The sequence below is a fragment of the Calonectris borealis genome, chromosome 14, assembly GCF_964195595.1.
Source record: "Calonectris borealis chromosome 14, bCalBor7.hap1.2, whole genome shotgun sequence".
NCBI classification, from domain to species: domain Eukaryota; kingdom Metazoa; phylum Chordata; class Aves; order Procellariiformes; family Procellariidae; genus Calonectris; species Calonectris borealis.
The window spans coordinates 1,218,255-1,234,005 of record NC_134325.1 but is presented as its reverse complement, the minus strand read 5'-3'; the positions used below and the strand labels follow the sequence as shown (position 1 = coordinate 1,234,005).

General features: G+C 53.2%; 1 protein-coding gene across 4 annotated transcripts in view; it reads left to right on the top strand.

The window, feature by feature from the left end:
- Window positions 1-668: 668 nt before the first annotated feature.
- The window catches only part of HRAS (HRas proto-oncogene, GTPase), a 44,201-nt gene continuing 29,118 nt past the window's right edge, over window positions 669-15,751 (top strand). For 2 of the 4 annotated variants that reach the window (XM_075162930.1, XM_075162928.1), the window contains exon 1: window positions 743-1,081. The gene's annotated coding sequence lies outside the window, so the exon portion shown is untranslated. Of the gene's footprint in view, window positions 1,082-15,751 lie in introns of all 4 variants that reach the window. The other 2 variants (XM_075162929.1, XM_075162927.1) reach the window with 2 other exon arrangements.

Below are 15,751 nucleotides of genomic sequence, written 5' to 3'. Positions count from 1 at the left end.
GGGCCTTGCCTGTAGGGCGAGGGCAGGGCGAGGGCTCTCCCTGCCGCGCTACCTGGAGGGCCGTGCCCTTTCGACGGCAGCAGCCCTGTTCCCGCGGCCGGCCGGAGGCAGGCGAGCGGCGGCTCGCAGGCCCCGGGACAACCGGAGGGTTGAGGTGATCTCCCATCCCGCACGCCGCGTTGGGGCAGCTTCTGCTGCCAGCCCGCTGGCTACCGGGAACGCCGCGGCGCCTCTCGGCCCCCCCGCGGGTAGCGCACCCCTGCAGCCGCGGGGAAGGGCGGGCTGAGGGGAGCGGGCGGGCGGCGGCGGGCGCCTGCAGCGCAGCGGCCGCCAGGCCTTCCCCTCACCGCGGGTGCGGGGAGCTCCTGAGGAGAGGCCGTCGCGGGGCGGGAAGCAGATACACGGCCCCGAGGGGGGACGACGCGATCACGGCGGCTCCCGGGGGAAGGGGCGCGGAGGCGGCGGGGGTCACACGCCGGGGCGAGGCGGCGGCCCGGCGCCCTCCCCCCTCACAGCCGCCCGCCGCCGCCTCAGGGACCGCCCCGCAGCCAGGCCGCGGCGGGCGGGCGGTGGCACCTGATTGACAGGCGCAGCGGCCCACCCGGAGGGCGGTGGCGGCGGGGGCCGCCTATCAGGGGCGGCGGGCGGCCGTTGAGTGGCGGGTGGGCGGGGCGCGGGGCCTGGGCGTGTGCCGCGGCCGCCGGCGGGGCGCGCTCCCGCTCCGCTCCGCTCCCCCCGCACGCACATTGTCCGGGCGGCGGCGGCGGCAGAGCGCCCCGGCGCCCGGTGCCAATGCGGGGCGGGCGCGGCACACCGGGGGCGCCTCCACCACCGCGGTGGAAACTTCACCTCGCCGCCGGGCCGACGCGCGGCTGAAGCCCCCGGCGGGGCCGGGCCGGGCAGGGCGGGGAGCAGCGGAGCGGAGCGGCGGGGGGGGGCCGGTTCGCCCGTCTGGGGGGCGCCTCGTCTTGTTTGGTTTTCCTCCGTTGGAAGCAAAACCAAATAATATTATTATCCCGCTTTAAACTTCCGCGCCCCGCTCTCCAGGACGCGCATCCCGCCTGGCGGGGTGGACGAGCCGGTGAGTGACCACCGGGGACGGGGCTGGGGCTGGGGGGGTGGGACGCGCCGTCGGGGGGGGCTGCACCCACCGGCTTGGCGGGGACGGGCCGGCAGCGCCGCCGCCACCTGTTAGCGGGGCGGCTGCACCCCCCTGGGAAGTTGTTTGTACCCCCCCTGTGCTGGGGGTGTCCCCCGCCGCGCCCCGGGGGAGGCGGTGGGGAGGGCAGGGCCCCGGCCCGGTGGGCGGTGGCGGGGCCGGGGGTGTTCGGGGGCGGTGGCGCGGACCCACCTGCTCGCCTGGCCGCGCCATGACTCTGCTGCCTGGGCGCTGCCTGCCGGCCCCAGCCCCGGACAGGCCGCCGAGGTGGGGGGAGTGGGGTACCACCGAGCCACAGCCTCCATCCCCTTTGCCCTCCATCCCCTCCGCACCCCCTTTGCCCTCCATCCCCTGCCCTCCTTCTCCTGCACCCCCTTTGCACTCCTCCTGCCTTCCCCCCCCCCCAAACTGCAGCCCCCTTTCCTTCCCCCCTTACCCTCCCGCTCCCCCCCACATCCCCAGGCTGCAGCCCTCTCCGCCCCCTCTCCCTCCTCTTCCTTGCACCCCCAGTTTGCAGCCCCCTGCACCCGCTTCCCTCATCCCCTGGCATCCCCCACACCGCCCCCGTGATGCTCCCAAGGGGGAGTGCCAGACCCCCCCACCCTTTGCCAAAGCAGGAGCCCGCTGGGCTCCGGCTGCCCCCCATCGGAGCGGCACCCCCCAGGAGAGACCAGCTTCACGGCAGTGCCAGGCATCGGCAGGCCGGGGGCGAGGCGCAGAGGGGGTGCGCAGGTGGTGGAGGCGCAGGTACGTGCATCTGCGAGCAAGCGAGCGAGGTCCCCCCGTTCCTGCGTGCATGCGACTCTGCGGAGCTGGCGGCACCTCCCTTCCTCCCAGGGACGCTCGCCGCCGGGGCTCTGCGGCGTGCGGAGGCTGCTTGCGCCCTGCCTGCCACGCAAGGGCGTCGTGGGGTCCGGGGGTGCAGCCCCTTCACCCCAGGTGCATCTGGTGGCTCGCTTGGCCCGTATGGGTCCTGGTTGGGGATGCATTTTAATTGCCTCGAGCAGTGGAGCGTGCCTGGAGACAAAAGAGCCGATGAGAAATCGGAGAGGACTGGCAAACTCTGGAGCGGCTGGAGAAATGCTTAGGACAGCTGGAAGCAGGAGGACGGTGCAGCAGGAATGGCTTGACCCAAGTCAATCCTTGACCCAAGTCAAGCCATTGACTGTTTCAGTGACCTAAGTCACGTCTCTTTAGCCTGTGCCGTGCAGGGTAGGTCTTTGAGATGCAGAAGGGGTACAAACTCCTGGTGAGGCTTTGTCACGACGTACCCCGGTCTGGTTGGCACAGGTAGGTTGTGCGGGTTGGAGGAGGGACTGGTTTTGAACGGAGAAAAGCACGTGAGGCTTTGTGCGGGCTCAACTAAAGAGTTGCTAGAGGGTTGTATGGTGGATGTTGGTTTCTCCTGGTCAGAATTGCTAATGTGCTTATCCTTGCAGAGCTCCAAAGTATTTTGATTTTGCAGCTGGTGATTTGCGTGATTTTCCCAAGTGTTTGTAACACAGCCATGACTTTGAATCCGTGTGTCTCCCCGCTCTGTGTGTCTGGTCCTTTCCTTCTCCTCGTCAAATGTTTTCCCTGTGTGATTAATAACGTGCCAACTGCTTCATTTCAGCACCGGGGAGGCTGGTGCTGATTGAATTCCCTGTTCGGTCTCCTCGGTGGGTCTGGAGCCTGACGGGTGTTATCACTGCAGAAAAGTCTGCTTTGGGGTGGGAGCTGTCAGCATGTCTTTTTTTTGTCTCAGTGAACCTCTTACTTCTTCTAATTAAAAAGAGATAAAGTATGCATGGTAATACTGTCCACGTTTACATAAAAATGATCTTGTAATTAGCAATAATTATCTCAGTTTGGGATATCGCTGTAATATTTAAACAGGACTTATGCCGAGGGACGCTTTTCGGGCCCCAAGGAGTTACCCTTGGTGTGGTTCTCTCCTGTGGTGAGTTTGGTTCTTGGCTGCTGTCAGTGGTGAAGGTAGAGCGGCGGTGGGAGTAACCTCGGGTTTCTCTGACGTCGGCCTGGAAAGCGATGGCCGCAGTTTCCTCACGGAGTCTGTGCCGCGTCGCGGGGCTCCCTGGCAGACCTGCCAGCGTGGAGATGGTCTGCCTTGGTGGCAGAGCTGTGGTCTGAGGACTATCAAGGGGACTCCCTTGCTAATGTGTTGGGCCAGTAAGGGAAAACACAGGCTGAAAAATTGCCGATTGACCTTCTTTTTTTTTCCCTAGTTCTCCTAGGGAGGTTTGGAAAAGGCTGCTGGGACTTGGGAAGCTTTTCCTTGTGAGAGTAGAGGTCCTGAGGCACCCTTGTCCGCGTGGCCATCTTTCACCTAACTTCCCTTCCCTTCAAGAAGAGCAAAGCTCAGCTCACAAACATAAACATTTGCTTCCAGGCTGGAGACGGCACCCACCACCACCCCCCCTCCTGCTGCTGGGGAACCCCGAATTGACCTTCCTGCTGGGCTGCCCTTGGAGCTCCCCAGGTTTTCTTGGGGTAAAAAAGCTTTATGGAGTAAAAAAGTTGAATATGGGGGAAATAGTCAACAAAATAAAACCCAAGACAAAAAATACCACCTGTAGAGAGGGGTTCCTTGTGGGAGGGTGATGAAGGGCAGAGGTAAAATGTCTCGTCCGCTGTCTTTCAAGATGTTATGCCGCTGTACTTTTTGTCAGTCTAGGAAAAGCGAAACGATTGTGCTCCGAGCACTGTTTATCTAATTGTAATTTATATTATCAGCTTTCTATTTTAACATTTTTGAAGTGTAAACTTACAACCAGAGCTTATTAAGCAGCAGCTAAAAATGTTGAACGTATTTGAATTTTACCTGTATTAATCTAATAATATATTTATGAAATTATATTTGATCAGTTCTATAGCTGGTTGAAGACCACAGAAGAGTATTAATCAAATAAATTATTTGACAAATACGGATGAGATTAAACAAACGATCTATTTGCCAGCTGCCGTTCAACCACTCTGCCATGGCATGTTCCTCTTTCTCTTGTCTTTCCCTTCCAGTTTTCATTCCACTTTTTCATGGTTTATCTTTTCCTGGACTGTCCTCAGTATCTGTTTCATTTAATTTTTCCTTTCCCTGTATTATTCTTTCTCTTTTGTGTCATGGTTTTCCCTTCATTCTTTCTTCTGCCTCTTTCTTCAACCTCTCTTTCTATGCTTTTTGAGTCTAAATTAGCCAATTTTCATCTCTTTCTCCACCTTCCCAGTGGAGATTTTTATTGAACACTTCATAGCCAGCTCAACTAACCCTGGTATGTGTTTAAACCCATAAAAACGTAAAACTAAACCCAAACTGTGTGTGAGTCTGAAGATGTTTGCTTGGTGGTAACGCTTCTCTGCCTCTCCCCGGGTTTTCTGGCTGTTGCAGGAAGGGTGTTCCTGCTATTTTGGAGGTTTTTCCCAGCTCTCATTTTTGCTTGTGCTCTCCTTATGCCTTTTTTTAAAGTGAATTTGACTTTGTATCCTAAGAAAACAACTGATCAAACGGCAGACCTGGCGTTGTTCGTTGGTGTATCTGTGTGCAACCTGCTTCCATCTGCTGCCCGACCAAGCCCAGCCTCCCCGCCGGGCAGTCCTGCTTTCCTCCTGGCGTCACCCCTCCTCCCTCTGGGATTACGTCCAGGAGGCATCTTTCAGTAGGGCAAAAGGAACGAGTGCTCTGAAGGTTTTCTGGCTTACCTGTTACTTTCGGAGTCTGTATGAGTGTCGGGTTGATGAGGGTAAGTAGCAAGAGGCGAACAGGTTATCGTGCATGACCAAGCGGTCACAATATTCAAGTTAGATCTAGTATTCAAAGATTAAAGTCTTTTAAAAATGAAAGTGCTGTTACGGAGAAGACTTGTTTTTTTTCCCCTGGATGAAATCTGTGGGGGGATATTCTCAAAAACAATGAAAGGAATAGAGAGCTTTGTATTTCAGGGGAGGAAATTTGCTATGCCTTGGCAATAAAGCTAAGACAGTCCAGAGGAGTGTGGTGGGAGCGCTCAGAGTGCGTGATTCGCCTCCGCTGATGGTTGCAGTGATGTTGCTGCAGTGAATGAGCTAAGCCGTGTATGTCATAGCTGTCTGGTTTAAGTACTGGGAGTTACGTGATGATGCCCTCTCGAACCCGTAAGGAGAGGTCTCTGCTGTACAGTTACACAGCTCCTCTATGTCTTGTGAAATGTTTTGGATAACACGCAGGTGCACTGACACAGCGAGCAATCCAAGCGGCATGTCGTTGCGAAGCAAAATTGATTGGGGAGGATGGGGCCGAGCAGAATATTCTTTTGCAGTTAATTATTTACTGCAGGGAGAGAGGGAAACTGATGATGTTTGGTTTATAAGTACAGATATCCAGAGGAAAATGCTTCAAGATGATCCAATTTATTCTGTGTGTTGCCACCTATTTCTTGGTCTCTCTATAACATGAGACCAGCACTGTTTAATGACCGGTTCAATAAAAGCAAAACTTCATTATCAACTTCTCACTGCTGGAATATAGTTTTACAGCTTGCTGTGTGTGATGCAAAACGGCCTGAATGCCTACAGAGGGAATAGTCTTTCCGTGCTCACCATCTTAATGCACGACCTGCCCATCTCACGGCGGTGTGGGCTCTTGGAACAGCTCATCTCTGTGCTGAAAGGTGACTTTGGCTGAAGTGCAGGACTGTAACCTGGGAGTCCTGACCCCCTCTCTGGTCTCGGCTGAGCTGGTTGCCTTATCTCACTGGGCTCTCTTCTTCTTCGGGAGTGATACTGACCCAGCAGATACCCAGCCTATCTGCTGAAAGGGTAGGATGTCCTGGGCGAGCGGCACTCTGATAACGCAGAGGCAGCGGCAGCCCAGGTACTTGCATAATACAGTGCCGTGGGCCAAACTATAAGTGGATTTTTCCTTCTGCGTAGCTAAACCCATTGCAGATCAGGCTGCTCATATGTATGTTAAATTCAAGAGCTGGTGGAGCTGAGTTTAGATGTGCGTGTGTGGGAGCAATAACTTGACGAATACAAAAAAAGAGACATTGCTGCAATGTCTCTGGGAAGATGCCCGTACGTCTTCTGCTTGTTTAGCCTCCTTGAGAGAACAGCAGACATGAGAGAGAAGCTGTGGCCTGTGAAATGAAGAGGATGTCGTCCTCTTATTGGCAGAAGGAGAGGAGCGAGATCTGAAAAGCCAGGGAATAGGAGCGAAATGAGGGATGCAGGTGTGCACAGCAGGGTCTGCTCCGGGCTGCCCTGTTGTCACTGGGTAAGGCTCTGCAGGACGAGAAGCGAGGAGGAGATCAGTGGAAAAAGGCACTGTGGAGGCTGCCGTTGTGCAAGGTGGAGCGTCGGCTATCCTGCCGGTCCTGGCTGAATCGGAGCACGGCTGGCTGGCAGCGGGAGCGTACGGGATCGTCTCCCCTGAGAAAAGCAGACCGGTGAAAACTCTCCCAAGGAGAGTCTGGCTAGCAAGTGCTTGTGCCCCAGCCAAGTCGGGATCTGGTTTAGAGGCTTGCTGAGAAGTGAGCTCCGTTCATCAGCGGTTTGTTGGGGTAACAGGCTGCCGTCGTGTTGGCTTGCTCCAGTATCGGTGTTGAGTCTGCTCTGATGCTCCATGCTGTCTTCAGCAGTTCTGTGGCTTGCATCCAGCTCAGCCTGCTCCAAACCGCGTGTATAGAATAAGCTTGAATGTATGAAGCTGGAGTCTGCAAATGATGGTATTTCGTCCCTTGTGCTACCCCACCTAGCCACTGTGGCAGCCGGAGCGGTTCTCCGGGTGTGGCACTAGCTCCTGTACTGTAGTGACCATAGCATCTGTGCTCCTTCCCTGCAGCTGGCCTTGTTGGAGCAAGAATGAGATGTCAGGGAGCTCAGTGTTACGTGAGGGACTGGAATTCATCTTCCAGAAAAAGGAGAAGGCTGGCCTTGAGAAACCAGGCTTTGGTTGGCACGATAGATAGATAAACCAGTAGTTGAGTATGATAAGTAAATAAAACATCGCCGTTTCTTGGGGTAAATACAGCACACTTGCCAGCTTGTATGTGTGCTAATCCTGTAACTACCTTTTCCTTCGTCTCCCCTTGGATCTGTGTCTGTTGGTGCAATGGCTCATTTTGGGTCCCGCCGTGTTAGGCTCCTGCTGTGAACAGCACGACTCTCCCCTTCGTAGCGCGCAGACCCAGCAAACGCCGGTGGAAGCAGGAGGTACCTCCTGCCTGCGTGTGCGCGCACACCCCTTGCCTCCCCCGCCTGTGTGTGGAGGCTGAATATATAACCTTATAATATAACCTTGGTCATGCAAGGTTTCTCCCAGTCTTGTTTCCCCCGGCCTTCTCCTGATTTGCATGATACCGTACGAGGCCAGCCAGCTTTTTCTGGAGGGCTTGTCCCACTTTCCCCGCAGCAGCCTTGGGCAAGTGGTCTGCTGCCTGACCTGCTTCGGCAGGCGTGTGCTGGCTTCTTGCTCTGCTGATGTGGGAGGGGGGATGAGGGTAAGTGCTGGGGGGCTGGGCAGGGGAGGACATGGCCCTGCCGGTCGGTGGTGTGACCTCCCGTCTGGCAGTCAGTGTACGCTGGAGGATGAAGAAGTACACGCAAATCCCTGCTCCGCTTTCTGCCTCATCGTTCTGCTGGGGGATGCGGTGGCCGTGACTTGTACTCGAGTCTGTGAGGGTCAGATCTGCTCTCTCTACTCCTAGGAGTACAGATGTACGTCCTCCATCCCGCTGCACTCGGTTGCAGCTGACAACTCTGTGGCTATTCTGGTGGCCCCCATGAATTTCCAAACATCAAGGTATTCATTCTCAAGACACACACACTATGGAAAGAAATTACCACTGCGACCATGGTGAAGGTGGGAAACAGAGGCGTGAGAGAGTCAGACCTAGATCTGGAAAAGCGTTTCTGCTCCTGTCTTTCCACAGAAGCATGTGTAGGGTCTCACCAGGTCTGTGGCAGAGCAGGGAGGTGGATGGATGAGGGTGGAAATCTCTTGGCGAAGATCTTGGCGAAGATCTTGGCGAAGATCTTGGCGAAGATCTTGGCGAAGATCCCCGTGCGAAGTGCATCCGATACAGTTGGTACAATTGTACCACGGTTCCTTGTGCAGAAGGGACAAAAGCCACAGTATTCATCCCAGAAAGCCACCACAGTGGCAGCATCAGGACATATTTCTGAGAGTGGCTGGCAAAGTTGACACAGACACGTTGACCGCTGCTAGGTCAGTTCTGTGTTCCCATCTCTGCAGTACACCCAGTGTCGAAGGTTCAGTGGCTAAACATGTCGGGCACCTAATTAGAGACGTTTTCAAGTGTGAAAAGCATTGTCTTCTGAAAATATTGTCCCTTTATGTATCTCAGTTGGTCATTCAGAGGCCAAAGTCATTCCGCAAACTCTGGTAACGTTGACCAAGACGGGAGGAAAGCAAGAAGTCCGAGCTGTAGACTGCAGGGAGGTGGGTTCGATGTGCAGATGATGATCGGCACGGGGCTGTTGGGCAGACGCAGCGATAGAGACGATCAGTTGACGTTGGGCTGGGAGGTCCACCAGCTGGCTGCCTTGTAAATGTTGCTGTTCCCCTGCTGGCCATGCTGACTTGTGATAGGTGGCTGAGGAGCACACAAGTGTTTTAAACCGCTGACAGTGGTTATTTAGAGCTGCAGCAAAGTGCTTTTTGTGGGCATACCACTGCAGCTTAACTTTGGCCTCCAAGAGATTGGTTTGCTACCACCCCCACCACAAACCACAGGATCTTAGGGCTGATCCTAGGCACGGTGTCGTCATAAGCCCACCTCAGTCACGCCATGGGGCTACAGACCATGTCAGCAGCCCTTCGGTGTGGGTCTAACAAGGCAATGCCTCAGTGGGGTGGGAGCAGTTCTCTCCCGGTTTTGTAGCAGGCACAAGGAGGATACAAACAGGAGGAAGATGGCCTTTCTGGTCTGATTGCAGCAACTACTGTCATGGTTTTCTTCTTGAGATCATTTCCTATCTGCCATCCCAGGCAAGAATTTGGGCAGTTGTCCTGCAAGGAGGAAAGCTAGGTCTTTCAGACCCTGAATAACATTTGCTTAATAATTAGTCATCTGATCCCCACATCTACTGCACCTGCTGATCAGGGGCCGGACAAGATGTCCTCTGCTCCACATTGCTTCCACAATAATGCATTAATCTGTGCGGGTAAGAGAGAATACTTCCTCCAGTACAGTTCACACCGTTGCTGTTCCTCGTCTTCTGCGAGGTGCATCCCAAGCAGCCACCCTCTTCCAGCCTATGAAGTGTCCAGGCCTGGCTGCTCCTCATATCTGCTAGAAAGTGAAAAACTGCACTCCCAGTGCCAAGTTCTGGCTGTGGAAAGTGAGTTAGTCCATGACTTTCTCTTTCTTCTTCTTGCTCCTTCCCAGTGTTTTGCTGGTAGATATGATCGCTCTTACTGCTCGTGGGTAACGTGTCCCTACCCCACGTATCTACCAGTGCCTATAGCCAGGGTGGGGAAGGGAGAGGCATTATTATGACCTCTTGTTTTACGGAGGGGAACTGAAGAATGGAAATCCACGTTACCAGGAGGAGCCTGGAGAAGAGTTGAGAACAGAAATCGTTGTCCTAGTCCGGTGCTTTGACTGCCAGATCAGCTTCCCCCTTCCTTCGGTAACTGATCAGTGTCAAAAGATTCAGCACCCAACTGTGGACGTGTTGCTAATCTGTCTTTCTCACGAGTGAAATGCTTTCTCATCACAATGAACTCTGAGAAGGTGGGATTTTGTTTCCTTTTATCATTTCAAGCAAGGTTGTCTTGTCTGTTCTTTTAATATTTTAAGTGTCTGGACTTAAAAGTGATGTGAGTGGAGGGCTTGTCCGTGTAAGTCTTACAGGCTGTGAGTGGGGCTTGGTCTGCAGAAATGGATCGATATCATATGGTAAAACTGAGTGGTTTGGCTTGTTGTGGGTTGGAAAAACAGTAAGAAAATTTGGGCAATTGAAAAAAGATGTTGTAGCCCTCTGGATGGGCGTTGATTTAAAAACCAGAGGGCTTTAGGATCTTGATTTTTGTGTTGGCAGCAGATGATTGCAAAATGAGCCATCTCCCTTTTGGTCACCCGTGCCGAGGCACTTTTTGTGGAAAGATCTGAAAAACAAGATGCAGTTAATTGACCAAGTCTTTAAGGATAAAGAAACTTCCCAGGGGAAAAAAAAAAAGGTAGATTTCTTCAAGAAGCAAAAAAACCCTTTACTTTTTCTCAAAGCAGTTTCCGAGGCACCTAATCTAATCTTTCCAAAACAATTCTCTGGCAGCTAGGGCTCACATATTTTAAAAAAAAAAAACAGTGTAGAAAGGAATGTATTGTGACAGTTTAATTTGTTGCTGAAATACGGTCACCTCTGGGGTAATTCAGAGCAACCGTGGAGTGGATGATAAACCCGTTCAGGATGGGAGGCAGCTCAGGTGAAACCGCCAATGGAAGATGCCCATGCAGGAGTATAATTCCTGGAATTTAGGTTCATCTTCTTCCTCCTCTGACTCCAGTGGAGCTGTAGCCTGTTCACATCGTCTGAACGGGGCAGTTGTTGCTGAGTCCTTGCACGTGTCCTTGCTGTGGCAGCAAGGGAGGTTTTGGTGGTGATTCTCCCAGGGAGGTGGTAGGGAAGACCCGCTGGTACTGGCCAGCTTTAGAGATGAAATGGATACAGAAGAAAACGTGGAGGATTAAAGCACGTAAGGTACAGGTCCCTGTCCCTTCTAGAACCTGGCTGGGGACCTCTAAAGGCCCAGGACAGCTAGCTGGATATTGTAGTCACCAATCCATGGGTGCAAATTGAGCTGTGTAAAGCTGGCCTGCAAGCTCTACCATTTTAAAGAGAAAGGCAATTGCAGGACGCTCTTGCGAAGGCATAGGAAAGCCTGCCTAAGTCTTGGAGGAAGACGTATAATTTGAAAAGCAAGAGGTATGGAGTTGCTTCTGTAGCCCTGTTTAGGGTCCTCCAGAAGAGCATTGTCTGAAGTGTGCTCCTTGTGAAGAGGTGGGAAGCTGAGTGTCTGGCAGAGGGCTGGGCTTTTTCAGAGCGTGCTACTGAGCACGTGGTTTTTGGCAAGCCCTGCAATTGCTTTGCAACAGGGTTACGAGGTCTTGTTCAAATTCTGCTGAAGTTGGTTGGACTATGTTGACTGCAGTGACCGTGGCTGGCAGGCAGTACAGCATCTCTCAGGTCAGTTCAGGTTTTCATCTCCTGTATTTCGAAGTCTGCATCTAGAATGAGTTTATTCAATTCACAGCTTAGAGCAACTTCAGAATAAATCCCAGGGGAGGAGAAAAAGGAAAAAAAAAAAAACCACCCACCAAAACAGAACAAAATAATCAAACAGCTCCTGCTGTGGAACTGGGATGTGACTGGCAGCCGATGCGTGGAGGTGGACAACCACCAGTCACACTTTCTCAGCATGGCTTGCTCTGCGGGGGCAATGGGAGCAAGTACCTGTTGGGATTAGGATGCAAATAGATAATGTTTAAAATCTGAGGCAGGAGCCTGCAAACGCGGTCACAATTGTTCGCTGGGCTGGAAGAAAAAGGTCTACCACCAGTAAGTCACCCTTTCAGGGAGCTAATTTGAACTTCTTGTTTTCTTCTGAACCCTTCAGTTCAGTCCCACTGTGGGTAAACGTCGTGCAGTCTCCTCCATGCTTTCTTTTTTTTCCCTATTTAATTTGAGGGCCCTTTGTAACAACTTCTTCCTCATTCATCCTGTTGTCAGGGACGTTATTCTGCCTGCAATCCCTGTGTGAGCTTAATTTTCTTATTTTCTGTAGCACGAGGGCTGATGGCTTCACAAATCTTAGAATAACTCCTCAATCTCTCCCCTGGCCAGCCTAGCAGCACGACAGCTCCATTTAATCTGCGCCGTCTGCTTTGGCTTCCTGCCCCTAGACTCATTATTTTGCATTTGTCTGCATCAAGCTCCAGCGTTGCCTGCCCCAAAGGATCGTATATCAGAAGTCGTGAAAAAGAGAAGAATCCTCAAGGTTGGTCTGTAAATCCCAAGTCTCTCCGCTAGAAGAAATGTGCAGTCTGGGTGCTCCATCCTTTCCTCTCCCGTGTCCTTGCCCCAGCCCTGCTGCGTGCGTGCGTCCCTCCCTGCCCGTCCTGGTACATCTCTTGATGGGCGTGAAGTGAGCCTTGCAGGCTCTCCGGGCAGTGCCCTTCTCACGGCACAAAGCATTTGGTGCCTGGGACGTTTCCCTTTCTTCTGCTGACACAGAGGCAGGTTGAGACCTGCAGCTCTGCCTTCTCTTCAGCCAGCCCCCAAAATGACTTGGATCCACTTGGAATATTGTGGCAGGGAAAATAGTGTGAAGTTTTCTTGGTGGTAGATACTTCAGGGCATGGGCCTCTCATCTACCACTTGAAGTGTAGCGTGACCTTCGGGGCTTGGGGGCTAGAAGTGCTTTCATGTTAGGTGCAGTGTGAGAGAGTCCCTCTCTGAAAAGCTCATGAGCTAAGTGCAAGATGGGGAACGTCAGGGTGCAATTCACCTGCCCAGATGTTGACGTCGAACATTTTGCAATGCTGCAGGCTTGGGGAAGAGCGGCTGGAAAGCTGCCCGGAGGAAAAGGACCTGGGGGTGCTGGTCGACAGCGGCTGAACATGAGCCGGCAGTGTGCCCAGGTGGCCAAGGAGGCCAATGGCATCCTGGCCTTTATCAGAAATAGTGTGGCCAGCAGGAGCAGGGAGGTGACCGTGCCCCTGTACTGGGCACTGGTGAGGCCGCACCTCGAATCCTGTGTTCAGTTCTGGGCCCCTCACCACAAGAAGGACATGGAGGTGCTGGAGCGTGTCCAGAGGAGGGCAACGAAGCTGGTGAAGGGCCTGGAGCACAAGTCTGATGGGGAGCGGCTGAGGGAGCTGGGGGTGTTCAGCCTGGAGAAGAGGAGGCTGAGGGGAGACCTCATCGCGCTCTACAACTACCTGAAAGGAGGTTGTAGCGAGGTGGGTGTTGGTCTCTTCTCCCAAGTAACAGCGATAGGACGAGAGGAAATGGCCTCAAGTTGCGCCAAGGGAGGTTTAGATTGGACATGAGGAGAAATTTCTTTACTGACAGAGTGGTCAGGCCTTGGACCAGGCTGCCCAGGGAAGTGGTGGAGTCACCATCCCTGGAGGTATTTAAAAGACGTGTAGATGAGGCCCTTAGGGACATGGTGTAGTGGGCATGGTGGTGTTGGGTTGAGGGTTGGACTCGATGATCTTAGAGGTCTTTTCCAACCTTAATGATTCTATGATCCCAGCCACTTACCCTCAGCTCCCCTATATAGGCAGCGGAGGAAACGAGTGCTTTCATCTCATCCTAATGCAAATAGACATCTGAAACAGGTCAGACAGATTGTGCCTGTCTCCTCTCATTGATGATAAAGAGGCTCCGGATGATGGGCTCTCATGGAGACGTCTGTGTTGTAGGTGAGATGAATCCCACCTTGACTAGCTGCAGTGGGCAGGTTGGGGTAGCACAAAAAGAGAGCAAGACAGTGTTGAATGTAGTCTGTTCTTGTCTTAGCTGCGTGCTCTCATTTGGTAAACCTATGCCTCTTCCTTTGCTCAAGAAGCTACCCTTCGTTTTTGTTCCTTGCTGGCCACGAGCTGGAGGGACATCATCCAGACAGCAACCAGAAGACAGAGTTAAACACCTCTCAGAGGTGCTCCGAGCAAAGGTACTAGGACAGAGCTCCAAGCCTGTCCCAGCTCTGGACCAAGGGGTGTTTTAACCAAGTGAAGGCAGAAGGCGTAGGTAGGAATGGGGCAGTTTTGTGCCTGTTTCATCCTTTCATACTGAGGCCAAGCAGCTGCTAGCATAGGTCAGGGGTTCCTCGGATGCTTGTCAGGAGCTCCTGACCTCATGCGTGTGCCCAAACAGCACAGGTCCTGTTGTATTGCAGTGGGAAAAGACATGAGACCTCTAAATTCAGAGCTGAGACAAGGGCACGGGGACTTCAGATTGTGGATTAACAGATGATAGCAGCAGGAGCCCTGCGGTGCCTCTACAAGGGCTGCACATCTGGGTGTTCCAGGCTTGGTGGGTAAAACCCTTTCTGTTAGGGGAAAAAGAGCTTTTTCCTAACACTGAAGCACTAATAAATGCTGAACCCGGGGGCTTCGGGGGTGGCGGATCCAGTTTCTGTAGTTTTGTATCCCACTTGAGCTGAACCTTGCTCTGAAGACCCTGGTGTGGTCCGCAGGATCTGAGACCCCGAGCTGTTCTTTTGAAAGAACTGGAAAAACAAAGCTGAGCCGACTGGAAGGAATAAAGCCTGGTAGCCCGGGGAGGATTTTCTTGACTGGCTGAGTTTCCCCTTTGACTTGGAGCACTTGTTCCATCATGCCTTTTGCTGGGAAAGAATTAGCCCGGTGGCAGAAATGTGATGCACTGGGCGTTTCGGGAGCGAAAAACCTGTCCGCAGCAAAAGCCTGCAGAGCTTGAACTTGGCCTTCGAGTCCCAGTGCTGGCAGCTGGTTGCAAGCCTGCTCAGTGGGGGAGGGTGCCGTGCCAGGCCCTGTACCCTCCGTCTCATGCCTGTGTAGTCAGCATTAAATCCTAGGACCCTGAAGAAAACCAGTCAGTTTTGTACCCCACTTTTTGTTTGTTACTGAAACTCATGCTATAATTCCTGTCAGTTCAGACACCCATAAAATGGTGGTGCATCTCTGGAAGTCTACTGTGTGGACTACAGTTGCTTCAAACTTTGCAATAGCAGGGAATTTATTAGGGGAAAAATTTCTGGCTGACCCTAGGTGGGAAGCACACATACCATGCTACAGAAAAAGGCAAAAAACCCCGTTATATTCCATTATATAGTGTATTTTCCTCACTTCAAATGCATCTGATCTCTCCATCCCCTCTTTCCGGGCTACACGTGTCCACCACAAGCTTTTCTACTTTCCAACTCGTGCTTCTAGGGGACAGAGGGGGCAAGGGAGAGCGTATGAAAACCTTCAGGAGGCTTTTAATTCAGGAAGGAAGGTATCTCAGGGCCCTGTACTTAAGACTCACGGCATATGCTTTGCTCTGATGCTTTCCTTGTTGCCCTTCCCCTCTGAACTTTGGTACAATAAATAGCGTCTGTGTTTGAAGAGTGTCCCAGCAGAGAGGCATCTGGCACAGCGTCGGCTCCTCGCAGCTTCTCGGCGTTTCTGCTGCACGCAGCCTCTTGCCTGGCCAACAAGCGCATCGTCAGTGGCACCCAACAGCAAGCGTGCGCCTGCCCCTTTTGCCTGCTTACCCAAGGTAACTCCTTCTGTTACTCCTTCCATGTGGCAAAAACAAGTCAGAAAGGGAGAGATGTTAACACAGGGCTTTGGTTTGCAAAATGATACCTGCCGTGCCTTGCTGTGCTCTGTTACTCACCTGCGAAACCCTGAGCCCCATCCGCAAGAGCGGCATCGTGCTAGTACCGGCTTTTTGCTGCAGTCAGCCTGCTGCTGGTTGGATGCGCTCCCGGAAAACAGTGCTTTTTAGTTGTTAATTTTTGCCGCTGACAGTACGCTCGCTGCCTTGTCAACCGGAGACGGTTCATAGGTTTCTGGGAGATGTGCAGCGGCGTCGCTCGGCTGTTTGCTCTCCTGGTTGAAC